General features: G+C 42.3%; 1 long non-coding RNA gene across 1 annotated transcript; it reads right to left on the bottom strand.

The window, feature by feature from the left end:
- Positions 1-5,249: 5,249 nt before the first annotated feature.
- Positions 5,250-13,554, bottom strand: LOC149917971 (uncharacterized). The gene is made up of 3 exons (XR_016467184.1): positions 13,433-13,554; positions 8,375-8,481; positions 5,250-5,465 (listed from the first exon to the last, which is right to left on the bottom strand). It is a non-coding gene; the product is annotated as an uncharacterized LOC149917971 (long non-coding RNA).
- Positions 13,555-19,433: the final 5,879 nt, after the last annotated feature.

The following is a 19,433-nucleotide window of genomic DNA, read 5'->3' as shown; positions in this document are numbered from 1 at the left end:
GCTCTGGGGGCTACAAACCTCCTCAGAACTGCAGCTGGAGCTTATTCATAGTCTATTCAAACCATCAGGATGTCATACGTCTTGCTGTGATGCTGAACGTTGTTTGCTAACCAATGTCAACCTGAGACTCTTTAAAGGAAAACAGTGCTCTGTAACTGACTTCTCACCAGCTTTTCTCTGTTGAGGCATATCTCTGCAGATGCAGTAATTTCTACCTCTCCTTGTTCAGTCTTATTTGATTTTGGAAGCTTGTCTGACTACCTGTGTGTCTTCCTCAACAACACTTACACATAGCAAAAATTCCCTGCCTCTTTCAGCTGCTCTGCCCCTGAAAAACAAGCCTTGCCCACCAGGAATCAGTGGGTATTCTGGACCTGTGAATTCTCAGTGAGTCACCAGAAGAATTACATGGACAAATCTACCAGAGCTCCCATGCCATGGTATTTTGAAAACTTTAAGTATGGTGTGAAAAAAAAACAACCAAAAACCCTCAACATCAGAGGCTTTGATTACTCCCAGGTAGTCATAGTAGTGGTACTCTGGTAACTCTTCAGAGCTCCAAGGTTGAGCAAGGAGCCCATACTACCTGGTCGTGACACAGGATCCTGAAATATTACTAATGTAGCATGGAGACTACAGACCTTCCCCCAGCTGACCCCATTTCATTCATACTGCAGGAAAATTCCTAAAATTCCAAAGAATTCTGAAGAATGCACAAGTCATTAAACAGAAAACAAGAACACCATGCTTTCATAAAAGGAAAGAAAACATCAGCATGGTTTGTTGTGCTATTAAGAAGCTACCTGGAGTAATTGCTTTCAAACACTTTTATTTTTAGTTTAATATCTTCAGTGTTTGGGAAACAGCTCCCATGATGGTCCCTGATGGTTCTCTTTCAGCTCTATCTGCAGTTTTGCAGATGGTGTTGCCAACAAGAACGTAGTTTGCTCTCCTCAAATTATTAAGGCAGCTGAGACCAAGAAAGACACCGTTAATCCTTCCCGCAGCAATTTTGGGTCTTTGTCTTGCTAACATTTCTGAATTTGCTGGAGTAGAGTTAGCCCCTGCAATACACTTTAGTATGCAGTTTTTTACAGGTACTAGGTCCTAAGTTCAATGCTGTCTCATTCTTTCTCTGCTCCTGTCTCTCATTTATCAATCCAGATATCACATACTTGGAAATGCTCCTACATCACGTTTCATAGTAGGCAGTACTGAGTTTCACCTCTGGCAATGGAATGAGATGGGCATTCTAATGATCTTCACTACATATCAATTTTCTTTATTTGAAACAGATATGGCATTTAAACCTCTCACTCACTTCTGACTTTGTTGCCTTTTACAGTTCTTCCAGTGATCCTTCAGCACAAAGGTGCTTTCTGTGTCAGTTACAACTACTTTTCTTTCTTTTTCCCACCCATCCTTGATCCCCAGTGTTTGGAAATGGAATTTTAAGACTTCCAACTGCCTAACCTGAGTATATATTTCAACTTAGCTAAGAAAGTTAATCAGAAAAGAGAATTTCCCCATTGTGGAAAATTTCCTGATCAGAAATGATCTTTGAGGTCCTTTTCAACCCAAGCCATTCTAAATCCAAATAAATGTCTATTTATTAATTCGGATATTCAGGCATGGAAATCTCCTCACTTTAAGTACAAACACAAAGATGTCTTTATTTTAATCTCACTTCTGCAAATTAACATAGCCATGTAGTTTTCAAAATTAAAAACCCAAAGGATTAAACCCAATAGGCAAACATGGCTTGGAAATCATTTTGTGTCCCAAATATTAAGATTACTAAATGCAGATGAAAGAGGCAATTCCAGAAGAAATTTCTGTTCCTTTACAACTAAAGAAGATAAGCCTTAACTATATGTGCATGCAAAAATGTAATATGATTTATTTTCCAACAGGCGAAACTACTGTATATTGCTCTAGGTCACAGAGCAATGTGACTGGCGTATAAATAAAACTCCAGGGGCTCACATGCAGATGATGGCTGTAATTATTGATTAATTCTGCTTTAGAAAGCCTGAAAACAAGTCCATCTTGGAATGGACCACATCATTATGCTTCTCTCATTGCGGGAAACTAAAATGTTCTCTCTCGTTAGAAGTGCCTGAGGTTTTCAGACTTACCAAAGGATAAATGTCATATCTGGCAGGGGGGGAAAGGAAATTAATACCTTCAACTTTTTGGAAAGAATTTCAATAAAGATTAAACTAGGCTGTTGAAAAAAAAATAAAAATCATAAGTAGGTTTTCTAACCTGAACACAGATAGGAGGCTCTTGTGGTTTTTAGAGGAAAGCAGGCATATTTTCCATGCTGTCTTGTTAAAGTGATTACTAATTCATCCTTGTATATTAATAACATCCAGAAGCAAGTACCCAGCTGAGTGTAGCACAATGGAGACATTCAGCCTCGGCTGGCCCCTGCCCCATAGACTCTGCAATATACAATCAAGATGAGAGATGTGGCTTTATGAAGGTGCTTTTCACTCCAACTCTAACCATTTCACCATTGTGAAGACTGTCTTACAGGAGATCACATCACCTCCTTTGACTCAGTGGATCAGGTTGCCCAAGGAGGCTGTGGATGCCCCATCCCTGGAGAAATTCAAGGCAAGTCTGGATGTGGCTCTGGGCAGCCTGGTCCGCTGGTTGGCGACCCTGTGGTTGCCACTTGTTACTACAGGCAGAAGACAGACCTACTAAGGAAACACCACTGTGTGCCTGTATTACTGTCAATAAAGTCATTTGGTCAGTTTGAAAACAAAAGAAAGCCCAAACTGATCAGACGGCAGGATGTTCCCTTGTAAAGGACACAAGCTATTATGCACAGTGGTGAAACTTGGTATCTGAATTGTACAGTAGGGCTTTCTTTATAAAATAGTTTAGAAAATGCCCATAACTTCACTAATGCTATGATGAAAAGAAAAAAAACACAGTGATGACTCCAGTGCTGCAGGGTAGGACAAGCTTGAGTGGATAGTGACTTCAATGTGGACTCATCCAACTTGATAATTTTCATTACTTCTGCAGTTACCTTGCTAGAAATACCTGAGCTGGCTGGGTTCATACAACTGTTTGTATTGATGTACCCTTAGATTTCCATAAAACATTTGGTACCGTCTGACCTTCAGATCAATAGAACAGTACACAATCAGCAGGGCAGTTATTAGTGAACTGAAGCCTTTCTAGCAGTCAGGAAGCTATTATCTCACTAATATCCCTAAAATTACATCTTGACCATGTTAATATTTGAATCAATAACCCCAGATCCTTACTAATAAAAATAGCGGATGACATTAATTAGGAGAGGTGTAAATTACCAATAGATTGGAGAACTAATGGGTAGCTCTTGCAGAGGTGGTTAAAAAAGGTAACTACACACATTAAGCAACTGAACACAGCCTAATAGATACTCAGACATCGAGGAACAAAAAATGTATGCCATCCTTTCAGATTGGATATTTGTTGAATTTTTGTGGAGGAGTTGTTTTCTTTATTCCAGTAGCCAGAAAATAAATAAGGCAGATTTAGATACACAGCACAGCTTTTAAGCAGCAAGGTGATTAATCCTGGAACTCTTTCATTTTGCATTCCCCTTCAGTGTAAATTTCTAAAATAAGACTAAAGCCTTATGTGAGCAATACACTGCTTTTCAATAGGAAATAAAGCAAGACAGACCCACTGGCTTTATTCAGAAAGCCAGAGAGTTGCAGCAATTTCTGTTATTCCTTCTAGGTGTAGACTGGTGTTAATAACACAGAGCCATATATCAGAATGCTGTGAGATAAGAATCTATCTGCACTGGAAGAGTCCTCACACAGAAGAAACCATTTAAAGGCCTAGATAGGCTCAGTAATAGTGCTATATGTGTGGTGTGTTTGCTTTCCTTGAACCTCCTTCCAGTGACTGCCAGCGCAGAATTTGATATAAACTCCCCAGGGAACATAAACTTCCCCTGCTGACATTATCCAAAGTACGGTCAGCCTTGGAAAAGAAGTTTGTGAAAGCCAGAAAATCAGTGTGTTCTCCTGTTAGGCACAATACAGAAGAAATAAGAACCTGTTAGGATTCATGATACACTTAGAATAAGTTCATCTTCTTGACCTTGTTTATTCTTTTATCTGCACACAGGTGACAGGATGAGGGGAAATGGCCTTAAGTTGTACCAGGGGGACTTTAGGTTGGATATCAGGACAAACTTCTTTACAGAAAGGGTTGTTAAGCACTGGAATGGGCTCCCCAGGGAGGTGGTTGAATTTCCATCTCTGGATGTGTTTAAAAACCGCTTGGATGTGGTTTGTTGTGGTTTGGACTTGATGATCTTTAAGGTCTTTTCCAACCTGAGTAATTCTATGATTCTAAGAATATACAGAATACAAAGAAAACTCCCTGGAGAAAAATCAAGAGAAAACTCCTTGTCTTTCAGCAATATCAGTGCAAGCAGATCTTCAGATCTTTTTCTGTCCTTTCTGTAATGCTCATACTTTTCCACCCCCATACTCACTTCTCACATTGGTCCTTTCCTGAATATGGATCACTCTGATTTCTTTATCTTCCATGTTAGTAGTAGTTATTCGGAGAGACTTTTCTCTCCAAACTTCATGTTTCCCCCATCTCCATTACTGACTGTTCCAGAGATGCTGCCTTGGTGAGCTGTTGTAAGAGAGAGAGGTTTGCACAGTCACTTAAATTGCTTCTAGGCAAGTTACTAAAAAGATTTTTAAAAATAAATGCAGAAGAATGTGTGTGCAAATATTTTCAAATGTTTACAGCATGCTGCTTTAGGTACAAGACCTCCAGACACAGAAAGCATGAATTGAACTTGGAAAGAGAGCGAGGAGCTAAAAGCACAACTGAAAGGAGCAGAGTGATCGTACTCTATCACTTTTCCCACAGAATGTGGCAAGAATAATCATTTTCCCCTGGGATGTGTTCTACAGGAGGAAGCTGTAATGTCTCTACCTTTTTCCATGATTGATAAACCGTGATCTTCAATGTGTCACTCATAAAAATAAATTTTTGTGAACAGGTTTGTGCTCAGCCTTAGAACACGAGCAAAAATAATTGACCCACTCTACCAGTGGCAGGAGCAATGTGCTCCTAGTACTGAGCTGCTTCATTTCTTGGTCTCCCAGAGACTGGCTCTGTTCTCCCACATTGCTGGCATGGCTGGGACACAAGGCAAGGATGGAGCACCCCATCCAGCCATCTGGCAACCTTCGTTTCTGCTTGGCCTCATCTTTGCAAGCAGATGCTGGGCTCATCTGATCCCTACGTGACTGCAGTGCCCGCATGCTCCATACCTTGCATATGCCATTAGCTGACATTTCCTCTACAGCTCTTCACAGGACAGCAGTGGGATCATTATTTCTGTTCTTCTCCGAAGACACCCAGTGCAACCGATTGACTCATCAGCATGTAGCACAGCAGTCTGAAGGGTGGCTTCCCAGGATCTGGATAAAAACCATGGGGACTGAGGAAATGTCATGCTTTTGCCTGTGTTTTGGAATGATGTGTGAGCATTTACGGACTGTAAATCCCTGTTTTGCATGACTCCAGGTGTTAATCTGATGGAAGTTATTAAGAACTATTCATTTCTTGAATTTGGGTGCGTTACGATGAGGTTTAGTGGACATGGTGGTGATGGGTTGATGGTTGAATTAGATGATCTTAGTGGTCTTTTCCAAACATAATGATTCTATGGTGCATTTGCTCAGTGGTTGCCTGCTTGGTGTTGCAGGATAGTAACTGCTGGTGACTGCCAAGTGACCTGCCAACAGCCTCCTCCTTTTCTCCTGAATGAAGATCAGCAGAGCTACTGTCCCACCAAACGTTGCTGGAGATGGCTCCAGAAATGTCTGTTTCTAAGCTCTGGGTCCTGTCACAGCTAGTGCTTACTTTCACAAAAAGCAAATGACAAAGCAAGTCTTCAAGGTCAAGGCACAAGTGAATCCCTTCAGTGCTGCTTTCTGTATTCTTACAGCAGAGCCAGTTTCCAGGTGCTACTGTGGTGTGGTACCAGGCTCCAGCACACTGCTATTATGCTTATCCTTTTCACATCCACAGTTTTTCATCTCTTCTGTAGTTGAAGATCTTTTCTTGCATTATCAATGGCATATTCTAATAATACCTGATGAGGGGTGCACACAATGAACTGCTTTTCCTTTTTTTGTAGACATTCTTTTTGGCTATTATTAGCTATTATCATTCAGATACTTAGACATGTGCCTGGATCTACCTGGGGATATAAGGCTCTGAAGAAAATACCACTGAAGTCAAAAGGAAGCATTGCAGTACATCAGCATAAGCTTTGGAACACACATCTAGTCCCAACTTATTAATGTTGCTAATGACCTGTCTTTAACTTTTCCCAACTTTTCTTCTTTTTTTTCACTGTATGTTAAGATTGTAAGAAATACAGGACAAAAGTAGTATTTTTCTACTCTTCTTAGAGCAATTAAAGCAAAACAGGACCATGATCACTAATAACAATCATCATCATCTGTGATAGGAGTTTGTAAAGGTTGATTTCATATATGACTACCCCACATCCACAGGGGACACAAGACCCCATCCATGGTCTTGTGTCCCCTGTGACAGTCATAATGACCAGAACAAGCAGCATGATGACAAGTCTGAAGCAGGTCAGTGCTGATCAGGTTGTTCACATCTCCTTCTCCAGCTGCTTATTCCCAGATAAAATATGTGAGACAAATAGGAATCATAACAGAGATGCTTAAACACTACAGATGTCCAATGCGATGCACAATACATGGAACTATGAAGGCTGCTCCGAAAGTAAAACCTCCTATTTTATTGTTTTTATCCACAACATTAGAGGCAGATGTTGGTGGGATAGCAGTAGAAGTTGAACCTTCCCACCAGCAATCCATGACATGTTGTTGCCACGTGACAGATGGCAGCAGAGGGGCACTCTGACAGAAGGCTGCCTGAGTTTGCCCACAAACACTCGCTGTGGCGATGCTGCTGACTCTAAGGAATCATAGAATCACCACGGCTGGAAAAGACCTCCAAGACCATCTAGTCCAACCATCCACCTACCATGAATATTTCCCACGTCCCTTAGTACCACATCTAAACGTTTCTTGAACACTTCCAGGGATGGTGACCGCAAGACACCCTGAGCAACCTATTCTAGTGCCTGACCACTCTTTCGGAGAAGAAATATTTCCTAACACCCAACCTAAAATTCCCCTGATGCAACTTGAGGCCATTCCCTCTAATCCTGTCACTACCAAGGAGCCAGAGTAGCCCTGTGCTCAGATCTGAAGCATGAACCTCACTCCTTATGTGGTTGAATGGTTTTTATTTCCTCATTTATCACTTAATCTCTCAAGAAGAATGCAATCAGAGTGGCCACAGCTATTTGCGAATTCAAGCTGAATTCAGCAAAGAGCTTCAGCCATGCAAAACATGAACACGAATCTCGGATGTGAGAACGTAGATCAGTTTGTCACTGTTACGATTAAATATTTTCATTATTTTACACTTTCTGTGCTATCATTTTGGCATAATTCATTACACAGCAGAAGATTTCCTCCTTCATACCCCAGCAGCCAGTAATATGAAAAAATCCATTCCTGCCAGATTTGAGTTTCTTCAAATTATTCCCACTTGTCTCTTGTAAGGGAGCATGGAAAGGTCTTGTCTTACCCTAAGCAAGATGCACAAGCTTTTCCTGTTGCATTTGGCATCTCGTACAAGCACACACATGGAGACAGGGAAGCTGAAGCAAGGAGATTAATGCCTATATTCACATATTTGAGTGACAAAGATCTGGTCTCATCCCACCCACCAAATGATACTCTTCTCCAAGCATGAAACCAATACACACTGTAGACAACATTACTTGCACTGAGGAGTGAGGTGGTTTCTGAAGACCATGTGTTTATCCTAGACTGCCCACATTATTTACTGCAGCGGAGATTCACCACATCCTTGGTGCTTCCCTGGCTTCTGAGAAGCTTTTCTGCCTGGTTAACCCATCCTTCATTCACACTGGGGGTATAATGCTGTTACACAAGTCACTTGTTTCACAGACAAGCCTTGTACGAACAGTAAAAGCCCCATGAGACCTGTGGCATACACCCAGGCTGCTGGTTTAATTTTCACCTGCCAAGCAGGAGAATAGACAGGTAAATATTTGCACACAGAAAATTCTCTTGCACTGAACTGTTTCAGGAATTCAAAGCTCAGGAGAGGACCACTGCCTGCAGAGTCAGTGTTCTTTAGCTCTTAACAGGGTATTAAATTGTAGCCAGCAATCGTCAGCAATCAATGTAAGAGGAAGACAGAGGGGCACAGAGAGCAGGGGTTGCAGACAGCCTTCTGCTGCACTTACCTTCTGCTCAAGCACATCCATTCCTATTAATGGTCCTCTACACATCTTCATGGCTTCAGGGTAGCAGGAAATCGCTTATAGATGTCTGATGGAAAGCATCTCCTTCCCTTTGAACCAGAGGGTCAGAACAGAAAACATTAATGTGATTCAGATTAGTAATTAATCTAAACTTAACTTTAGAGGCATTGGGTTTGGAGTGGAAAATATTCCCCACGTGAAGGGTTAAGGCAAGGGTCATTCATCAACTCTGTCTGGTATAAAGCCTTAAATCCACTGTGAATTTGTGCAAGATGAAGCTAGCAGTTCTCAGCCTGCCTTACCAATAATCTCTAGTCTTTCCAATTTCCAAGAACGAGTACAGAAATCCATGTGTGCTCATGCAGCTGGGAAGCTCCTATGATAGAGAAGGTTATTTTCTTCCTCAGAGCTCTGGAGTCAGGAGGCACATTATCACCCGAGCCTTTGCTTTTCACTGAATCATACATTCAGGTTCAAAAGACCTCCAAGACCACCAAGTCCAACCCCAGCCCACCCCTACCATACCCACTCACCCTCAGTGCCACATACCCACAGTTCTTGAACACCTCCTGAGACAATGACTCCACCACCTTCTTGGTTCCAAAGCCTGACTGCTCTTTCAGAGAAAAAGCCTTTCCTAATATCCAAACTGATCCTCTCCTGCCACTACTCAGGGACATTCCCTCTCATCTTATCTCTGTTACCTGGTTTCAGAGGCCAATCCCCCTCTTTTGCCCCCATTTTTTTCGTGGAGCTGTAGAGAGCCATGATGTCTCCCCTGAACCTCCTCCAAACTGACCCACCCCAGCTCCCTCAGCTGCTCCCCATAAGACTGATTCCAGAAAGATTCAGGATCCTGAGCTTTAAAGCAAAATTTCCTTTTTCCAAAGGGTTGAACCCTCAGCCAGCAGCAAAAGAGAGACCCAGACACGCTGGACACGATGCAAGGTCACACTCCTAGCATGACTGCATGCACAACACTTCTCTGCCTGCTCCACAAAGCAGAAGACCCTGCAGGTCAGAGCTTTTGTCCATTCAAATGAGTAGAAAGTTTTAAGTAAAACAAGAGACCAGCACCTCAGATAGCTTAAGAGAATCACTGTATATGACAAACGGCTAAATATATTCCATTTGTACTTTATATCACTATAAATATGCATGTGAGATAAAGGAAGTGCCATCATGGCTCCGTGTACAAGGGCTGCAGGGCACACCAGCCCATTTTTTCCCCTTAAATTCTCTCATTTTAGCAGCTATTTGAGCCCAGGAGGAGTCTACGTGGAACTGATGAAGAAAAAAAATTGAACACTTGAAAATGCTATTTTGAGGTTTACAGAACTTGAATAAATGAGCAAATTAACTATTCAATTATCCATGGCATTTTGAGTATTTTATCATTCAGCTCGCTCCTTCCTCTCTGCTATGACAGCATCCCCTGGAAGGAGCTGAGCCATCTATCAGAAGGATGCTGGAAGCTGTCCCCTCCAGCCCGTGTTACCCAGGCACTTCAAAGAGTGCAGCTATATGAAGGTCACTCTTTGTTTGACTTGTCTTCACAGCTCTGTAGCTCAGGGTTGCTTTAATGTCTGTTTTACTACTTCCCAATATCTGCTCTATTTTCTTCATTGTGATCTATAGGCTGGAAAGAAATAAGAACTCATCTTTGTTTGTATTAATGTTGAGTACAAGTAAGTGAGTTATGCCAAAGAGTTATTATGTTATGGTTATGGTGAGCTACAAGTCTCCTCATGTTCAATTTTCAGACATGCTTTTACCTCTAAAGATCTCCTGATCCTCTATTAAACTGTATTCCTATCAAGGACTATTTTCTGAAGACTTATGTTACTGAAGTACCACTATCAAACACATCATGTGGGATTCATCTGATCAAAAGCAGATGCCTACATATACGCATATATGGTATCAAATACATACATGTATATATATATGTATCACACCTTTTGATCTACATTTCCCTTAGAATCAGTAGGCTGAGGAATCCCATCAGAAAACGTTTTTCATTCCAATGCTGGAAGTGAAAGAGCACCTTCAATATGCTTTCTCTCCACTAAGGGGAGAATTGAGGCTGAATGGCTCGAATAGAAGCTTCTGCACCAAACTGTCCAAATGAAGTGACACAGATCCTACAGAAGGAAGCAAAAGGTTCTGGCCTGGTGGCATTTCTATCCAGAGCTGCTGGCAGGCAGTGGGCACCGTGGCACATCACACAAACAAAACACCATGGCTCCAAGAGGCACAGAGCACAACCTCTAAAAAGAGGCTGACCCTCCAAAAACATTGATGTACGTGGTGAGATTTCCCCCAGATTGTTACCTGGTCATGTTTGTTACATGCTGAGTTCAAACAAACCACAACTGAGGCTGCAAAATTGTTAATTGAATGAATCTTGGTTGTTGAATATTGCTGTTGCTCATAATACTATTTGAATATCATTGTGAAATTTATATGCCTTCCTATTAGCAGTATTTTGTCCTTAAGGAAAACTTATCACTTATGATTTCTTTTACAAGTCTGTGCTACTGTTCCCATTTAATATATGAGCAAACAAGACTCAGAGAAGAGCACCACTTCCTAAGCAAATCCAAGAGAAGACCCAGGTTCCATCCAAGTTTTCTGTCACATTATGGAGCCTCACCTGAGGCTCAGTACCAACAGCAGTTATTTGCAGAGCATATAACAGTGGATTGGTACTTACCCACTTAGACAGGGCATAAGTAGAAATTTTAAAGATACTTCTTGATGTTAATGGGATATTCCTACGCTTTACGGTTTTAGTTTGCTATGATGATGAGCTGCCTGCAGTGCTTCTGAAGAAAGGTTGAGGGAACTGGGCTTGTTTAGCTTGGAGAAGAGAAGGCTCCAAGGAGACCTCATTGTGGCCTTCCAGTGCTTGAAGGGAGCAGATAAACAGGAGGGGGAACAGCTGTTTGTGAGGGTGGATGGTGACAGGACAAGGGGGAATGGTTTTAAAGTGAGACAGGGCAGGTTTAGGTTGGATATGAGGAGGAAGTTTTTCAGCCAGAGGGTGGTGAGGCACTGGAACAGGTTGCCCAAGGAGGCTGTGGATGCCCCATCCCTGCAGGCATTCAAGGCCAGGCTGGATGTGGCTCTGGGCAGCCTGGGCTGCTGGTTGGCGACCTGCACATAGCAGGGGGTTGGAACTGGATGAGCAGTGTGGGCCTTTGCAACCCAGGCCATTCTATGATTCTATAATTCTCTCTAAATTCTGTTTGGTTGTGCAAGGGCTGTTGGGTGAGGTACGATCTATGGAGCTTTCTGATGGTGGAAGCTAGCTAGATTTCAGTTTCTCCCTGGGTCACTTCTAGGAGACTCCCCATATCCTTGCAGCCCAGAAGTGGGTGTGCAGGGAGATCAGGCTGGTTCTGTGATGGATGCAGTGCCAACATAGGGGGGTGACCTGGCACACTTTTCCCATATGTATCATCTGCAAAAGGAACAGACCTGGGTACAACATGTGCCAGCCCACCAGCTGTCATGCTTCTTCTCCCTTGGCTTTGTTTAAATCCAGAAATGTAGAAAGCAAGCCCAGGTAGCCTGCTGTCCTTTTGAGTTCTAAATCTCCTTGGCTCCAGCTTGATCCTTGAGTTTTCCCAGTGCTGCTGGTTCTATCTTTAGCTTGAGCTGCGAGGCTGGTTGCAAAATGGCCTGTAATCATCATGGGGATCAAACCTGTCTTCCAGGCAGGCACACAGGGGATGCAAGGCAGCTCTCTGTCACTCTGAGTGAATCAGCTGCTGCAGGTGCCACTGATGTGCTCCTGATATGGAGAAAATACCTGAAGAATAGGCACTGCAGAAGCTGTATGGGAGCAGATAGCTGTACCAGTCATGTTTAAACCTCTGAGCTTTAGTGAGCTGCATGAAGCTTTCCTGTGTTCAAAGTGAGCCCCAGTGTCCTTGCTCCACTAACACTGCCTCTAATTAGCTCATTCATTTTCCAAGTGTTTGCACAGGGGATGATTGAGGATTGAAGATAAGTAATTTTATGAATATTGCTATGAATAGTAAATGCTGCTCCTATTAGAATGGGTAGTTAATAAAACATTTTTATTTCTTATTTTATGCTCCTTCTCTGTTTTCAAAAAAAGCAATGAACAACAATTAGACAAACTAAAATTACTGTCAAAGTGGGAGAACACTGTTCAATCTACCACCAAAAATGCTGCAATAAATTAGTTATTGTATTACTGAGTCCAATTGTTCAAGTGAAAATAGGATCAAAACTATAAAATAACATTCCAGTTCATTTCTTTGGTAGCGTGAAAACATGGGAAACAGCTTTGAAATTTACCTAGGAACTTTGTTAGCTGAGCTGTTATACTTACAGCAAAAAAAGATGAGGACAAAAATGGATCAGTGAGTAATTAAAATTGCAGCACTATCATTCCCAATCAAAAGCAACTGTTGAGACTGTACAGAAGCCATGTGTATGGGAGGTAATCACCACTCTCAGATACCCTGAGATACACTCAATTCTCACTTCTTGTTTGTTTGCAAGTAATTTCACACCACGGACCTCAAACAGACATTTAAGATTATCTTCATCCGTCAGGAATTCTGTATTTAAAAGTGAGAATTACATATGTTAGGAGCTCTTGAGATTTACAACATTATAATCTATAAAACGTGGCAAAAGGAGAGGACAGGAGAGGCAAACAGCAAAGCAGTTTTTGTATCTGAAAGCCTCAGACAAAAATAATGTATTTAAATTGGTATTTTATTTCCCGAGAGCCAGTTCCAAAGATCGTTAGTGTGAAAATAAAAGATAATTGAGGATATCACTGGACTACAGCGATGAACACTAAATACTGACCTTAGAGCAGACATCATAAGATGTTAGCTCAGGGGAGCTGGTAAAAGGAGAGAGTTTTATTTCTAATGTCTGGGTCTCTAACTGCAGTGCACATTATCAAAGCATTCAGCTGAAGTACTCATGGGTGGTGGATAACCTCAGAAAAACTTTTGGTTGCAGTCTAGTTGCTAGTGAACAAGGCTTTACCTTGACTGCAGAGGGACATGCTGATGGGTGTTCAATGCTGAAGGGCATTCCGCCTTGGTGAGGAGCTGTTGGTGTGCATTAGCAGACAGGATATCTGGGCAAGAGGCGCAAGCATGGCTGTAATAGAGAACATTGAGCTGTTGGAATGAGTCCAGAGGAGGGCCACTAAGATGATCAGAGGGCTGGAGCACCTCTCCTGTGAGGAAAGGTTGAGGGAACTGGGCTTGCTTAGCTTGGAGAAGAGAAGGCTCCAGAGAGACCTCATTGTGGCCTTCCAGTGCTTGAAGGGAGCAGATAAACAGGAGGGGGAATGGCTGTTTGTGAGGGTGGGTGGTGACAGGACAAGGGGGAATGGTTTTAAAGTGAGACAGGGCAGGTTTAGGTTGGATATGAGGAGGAAGTTTTTCAGCCAGAGGGTGGTGAGGCACTGGAACAGGTTGCCCAAGGAGGCTGTGGATGCCCCATCCCTGCAGGCATTCAAGGCCAGGCTGGATGTGGCTCTGGGCAGCCTGGGCTGCTGGTTGGCGACCTGCACACAGCAGGGGGTTGGAATTGGATGAGCACTGGGGTCCTCTGCAACCCAGGACACTCTATTATTCTATGATTCACGTTGATTAACATCTTCCTTGTTGACATGGTGGGTGAGGCTTTCACCTTGGTTGTTGCAGTTAGATTTATACAGCTAATACCATAACAGTTAAAGAATGTGACAGCAACCGAGTGCTGTGATGTTTTGTCCTGGATTAGCACACCTGTCCCTTTTACAGCCTCTGCAGAGCAGATCCCACAGATGATGCCCCGTGGGAGCATCTCTCTCAAACACTCAACACCTAGAAAAGCTGTCAGCTTGCAGGAAACTCGGTGCTCAGATTCCAGCAGTCTCCCTCCTACCTACTAATAAGCCCTGCTTTTTCAAAGGAAAAAAAGTCATTAGCTGGGAGCTAATGCTTACTTCCCTCAGCCACACTCTGGTGTGAGCATGTTATCACCCAGAGAGGAACAAGGGAATGAAAAGTTTTGTTCCACAGTCAAAGCTGCAAAGAAGAGGACTTCATCTGACTTTGAGCTCTGAGTGAAGCAAGCACCAAAGAAATCCCAGGCACTCTTAAATGCTGAGGTTTGGGTTGCTCCTGCTAGTGCTGTTTCTGGAAATGTAAATTATGTAGGAACCCTGCTGGCTGTCAAGAACTGCAAAGAAGAAGAAAAACACCGAGTAGTGATGTGTGTCAAACCTCAGCTTCCAGGGAAGGGTAAGCTATTATGTCTTCTAATGCTGTTAATTCTTCTCTATTCCTTAATCTTCTTCAAATGTACTTGGAGCCCAGCCAGTTCAGAGCACAAGTTGTAAATCACCGAAAATTATAGTATGTAACTCTAAGCATATTTCACCTGTCAGATTTAGAATCTGTTTTTGGAAAGCTGGAGAAAAATTCTGAGGATTAACTTCTGCTGAAAGTCTCCTTCACCAAGTACACTGAAAAAATGCAAAGGGGCTCGTGTGAAGCATTTGATGTAGATGCACAGGCAGCCCTGACACACAGCAAAGGTCCCTTCAGCTGTCCGAGTCTTGGAGCTGTTGCGTGGCACTGAGGAGCAGATCAAAATGCAGATGTGATGTACAAGAGGACCTCCTGCAGAAATCTAGATCTGCCTGGCTGGCACGGGTAAATTGCAATTTTTCAAAGAGGCTTCCAGAGCTTTTCTTTTCCTTCTTGCTATCCTTTAGGGACATCACTCTGAAACTCTTTTTTTCTGACTTGAAATCAGGAGTTGTACTTGCAAGCAGAGTTGAAAGGCTTGTGGTGCAGCCTGTTCTCACCTGCCTGAATTTCTGGAAATCTCTGGAAAATGGTGCAGGAAAATATGAGCAAGATGTCCATAGAATCACCAAGGCTGGAAAAGACTTCCAAAGATCATCCAGTCCAACTGTCCACCTTCCACCTATTGCTCCCCACTAAACCATGTTTTGTGTACAATGTCTAAACATTTCTTGCAGATCTAATTGTTTGTTATTCATTTCCTTTTTCATCTGCCCCTTAAATCTTTGTAAAGCACTGTTCCTAAAACTGACTTTTTAATGTGGGTCTCCAGTTTTACTTTTCTTTATTGACTTCAAATTGCTTTGGAAGATATTTTGATTATTGAGTTCCCTTTGGATCTGAGACTCCACCATAGGGCATCATTGCTTTCAGACTTCGAGCTGGAGCTCTAGTGTTTGGTCTCCAAGTCCCAGAGCACATCTCAGTGCATGGGAAACACTTTCAGGACTCAGTCTTCAGTTGATAAATGCATTGGCAGAACTTGTGCATGATTCTGGCACAGTCCTAGTGAAAATTTCAAGGAATAAACACATCATTAATACTAAACTGTGCAGGTTTTGATGGGGAGAGGCGAACGAGAAAAAGCAATGTAGTCCTAATGCTAGAAGAATATCCAAGAGGAATACTAAAAACATTCTCCAGTGCTATCACCATTCCAAATGATATTACCAACTGTGAAACCCAAAGGAAATTACAGCACACACTGGAGATTAAGCAAGCCATCTCCCAGCTGATGGTGCTGTCTGCTCCACCACACTCAGCTATCACTCATTAAGATGTGAAGTATATATTTGTTGTATAGCAAAGGCAGCAGTATTCATAGAAGACTCACAGAGTGTGCGAACTGTCACTTTATGCATAGCCTTGTTGGTGAGAATGTCTCCTTGGATTACCTGCTTGGCTGCTCAGCCAGGCTACGTGAGCAGGAGGTGAGGTTTCCAGCCAGAAATCTACAAGCCCTGGGTGGGGATGGACAAACAGCCTGCCTGACACCAGCAGCAAGCCCTAATTGCCAAAGAGCCAAAATGGGAATGCTCCAGATAGAAAAAAAATAATCTCATTTGTGGCAACTCTGTGAAAATTGATGGCCTCTTTGTTGCAGCAGAGGCCCCGGTGCACACGCGTTGGTGATCACCTATTTGAGGGCATCTACTGGGACTGAAGCACAGACATGAGGCCATCAGTCTTTCCAGTGAAATGTCATTTCTGTGCAATCTGTGTTTTGAACAGAAAGGCCAAATTCTGAGAGTTGTAGGCTGTGGGTTTGTGGGATGCTTGGCAGTGCAGACATGGCTCTTGGATTCCTCTTGGAATTCCACCAGATTGGATCCAGTTCTACAGGGCCTCTTAACACAAAGTAAGGAGCCACTTGAAGAAAGTGAGCAGCTGTCCTAAAGGACCAAAGATAAATGACACCAAAGAGTTTAATCCCCAGACGTTGAAAGCATTAGGTTGGAAATTAACTGTTATTTCAAACTCCAGCAGGTTTATTATGAAATAGACATATTGGCTGGAGAAGTGAAGATCAACTTCCAGGAAAATGTGTGGGTCCTCATTATAATTTCAGATTCTGTTTAACTACAGTGCTAATTACCATTTAAAGCCAAAGGCTTCTGTTCACATTTGAGAATCTTGCAAGCAGGATTTTAGAAGTCTTTTTGAATCACCTTTAAGTAGCTGGCAGTCATCATTGTCACATCAAAGTTTAATTTGCTCTGCTCCACTACAAAGTCCTCACTACTTGGTTGGCAAGGGTGCTGGGGTTAATTACTCTCTACCAGAAAAAGAACATTAACTGTAAATAGCCAACAGGTCCAACTAACTAATGAAAGAATTGTCTCTTGAATCACACACCGAGTTTTGCATTTTGGTTTAGTTTGTTTGAGAATAACGACATCATTCATTTTTTCCTCTTAGTTAAATGCATTTACTGTCTGCAGAACAATTAAGATGTTTTGGTTTTTTTTCCTAACTAAGCCCAAATTTGTATTCCAAAGTAATCCAAAGTAATGATGACCCTGTGAAGCATCTGCTGTAGCTGTCAGTAAGGAGCAGCACCTATCATCTCTCCATTGAGGTGCCATGGCCATGTGGGGTGGGTTCTCCTTGCTGGAAGATATGAGAAGATGTGCTCACAGAGGAGGTGGGATGGTGACCAGTGGGTCAATTGGTTTATGTCTCTCTTGTTTGTCTTCTTCGTTAAGCAAGTAGGTAGATGAAGAGTGAAACTTCATCAGCATCCCTGTAAGCAAATTGTGTGCTCCAAAACATTGCTATCCCTGCCCTCCTGTTTTTCCTTAGGAACACTCTTATCTGATTTTAATATGTCCTTCAGCCTGCTTCAACTGAGCTTCACGTGAAAAACGCTGAGGGCATATTGAGAGCTACTCTATCCCTAGAGACATTCATGCTCTCATTTATTTTCTTGAAAAGCAGCACTCTCCTCTCTTGATTTTAATTTCCAGTTTTCATTCTGGCTTTTTAAAATTCAATAAAGAGGAATGTGAAAAAAAATAAAAGAGTTAACATCTAGCATGGTCCTGCCTGAAGTATTCTGACATAGAATCACAGAATCACCAAGGTTGGAAAAGACCATCCAAGATCATCCAGTCCAACCATCCACCCATCACCAATAGTACTCACTAAACCATGACCCTCAACACAAAATCCAAATGTTCCTTGAACACCTCCAGGGTCAGTGACTCCTGGGCAGCCCATTCATTCCAGTGCCTGACCACTCTTTTGGAAAAGTAGTATTTCCTAACGGACAGAACTTCTCAAAATATGCAAAGGAAAGACCTAATTATAGTTATTCTTCACAGCATTTTACTATGGCGTCAGAAGGACATTTCAAAAAGATTAATAACTTGAGAGTAAAAAGTATTGAGAATATTTGAATATGTTTGAATATGGTCATTTACACCTGAACACCAGGCTCCACTTCTCCTCAAGCCCTGTAACTTGTATAAGCCAAAAGGACATGCCAAATGCCTACAAAATCTGTTCCTACAATATAGGCAACTCTTTTGGAGGATGACTATAATTTCTTCATTCAATATGTAGAAGAATCAAGGAAATCACATTCCATTCATTTAGAAAGGATCTCTAAAAAATTAAAAATTGGCGTCTTTATATAAGTGGAGAAATTTTAAAAAACAGAGTAATCTTCTCTGAGGTGTAATCAGAAACTCTAGTTGATGCCTGTCTGTGGTCCATGAAACAGATACGTAATAGTCAGGATGGTGGACCAGGCAAAATATTGAAGGTTTTTAGCGAGGGCACCTATAATATCCCTGCCCAATCTCATCTGCACAAGGAAAATGCAAAAGCAGCAGGAATTCAAGGAAAGGGGTTAATAATGTTTTTTTTCTGGCTTGAAAAGAACAGATTTGCTGAGCGAGGAGAGGAAGAGAGGTTACTCAGAAGAAGACAATGGCATGGGAATATCAGCATTTAGCAGATAACAAATGGCCTGGAGAAGGCAGCTTGGGAGATTCTTACTTCTCTGTCTCAACACGGGGGCATAAAAATATTCAGAGGAATTAGAAGGAAAAATGTTTTTATATGCAAAACAGTGATTTCCCTATAGAACTCACCGCTTAAGTGAGTCAATGAAGTTAAGAAAATGGCAAAACTGAGAATTAGTGGCTAGGATGAATGTTAGGAATATCCAGAGTGATTGCAATTAGTTGTAACAAAAATGCTGTGTAAAAGATCATAGAATCATAGAATGGCTTGGGTTGAAAAGGAGCACAATGCTCATCCAGTTCCAACCCCCTGCTATGTGCAGGTCGCCAACCAGCAGCCCAGGCTGCCCAGAGCCACATCCAGCCTGGCCTTGAATGCCTGCAGGGATGGGGCATCCACAGCCTCCTTGGGCAACCTGTTCCAGTGCCTCACCACACTGGAAAAAGATGTAAATACTTGTTCTGCCATTCAAAGCAATCCCTAGCTATAAAGCTAAAATCTCATTTGCAGAGCACAATACTCCTCATCTGTTTATTTCAGACTCTAGCTTTTCCTTAGGGCATCTTTTATAAATTCTTGCTGCTGAGCTGAGGGGGACAGTCCCCTCCCTGCCCTCTGTTGGTGCAGCCTAGGATGCAGTTGGCATTCCGGGCTGCAAGCACACACTTCTGGCTCACATCCAGCTTCTCATCCAGCAGAACCTCCCAGTCCTT

This window comes from Phasianus colchicus, chromosome 5, assembly GCF_987193195.1.
Source record: "Phasianus colchicus chromosome 5, bPhaCol1.hap1.1, whole genome shotgun sequence".
NCBI classification, from domain to species: domain Eukaryota; kingdom Metazoa; phylum Chordata; class Aves; order Galliformes; family Phasianidae; genus Phasianus; species Phasianus colchicus.
This window is presented reverse-complemented; position numbering and strand designations above follow the sequence as displayed.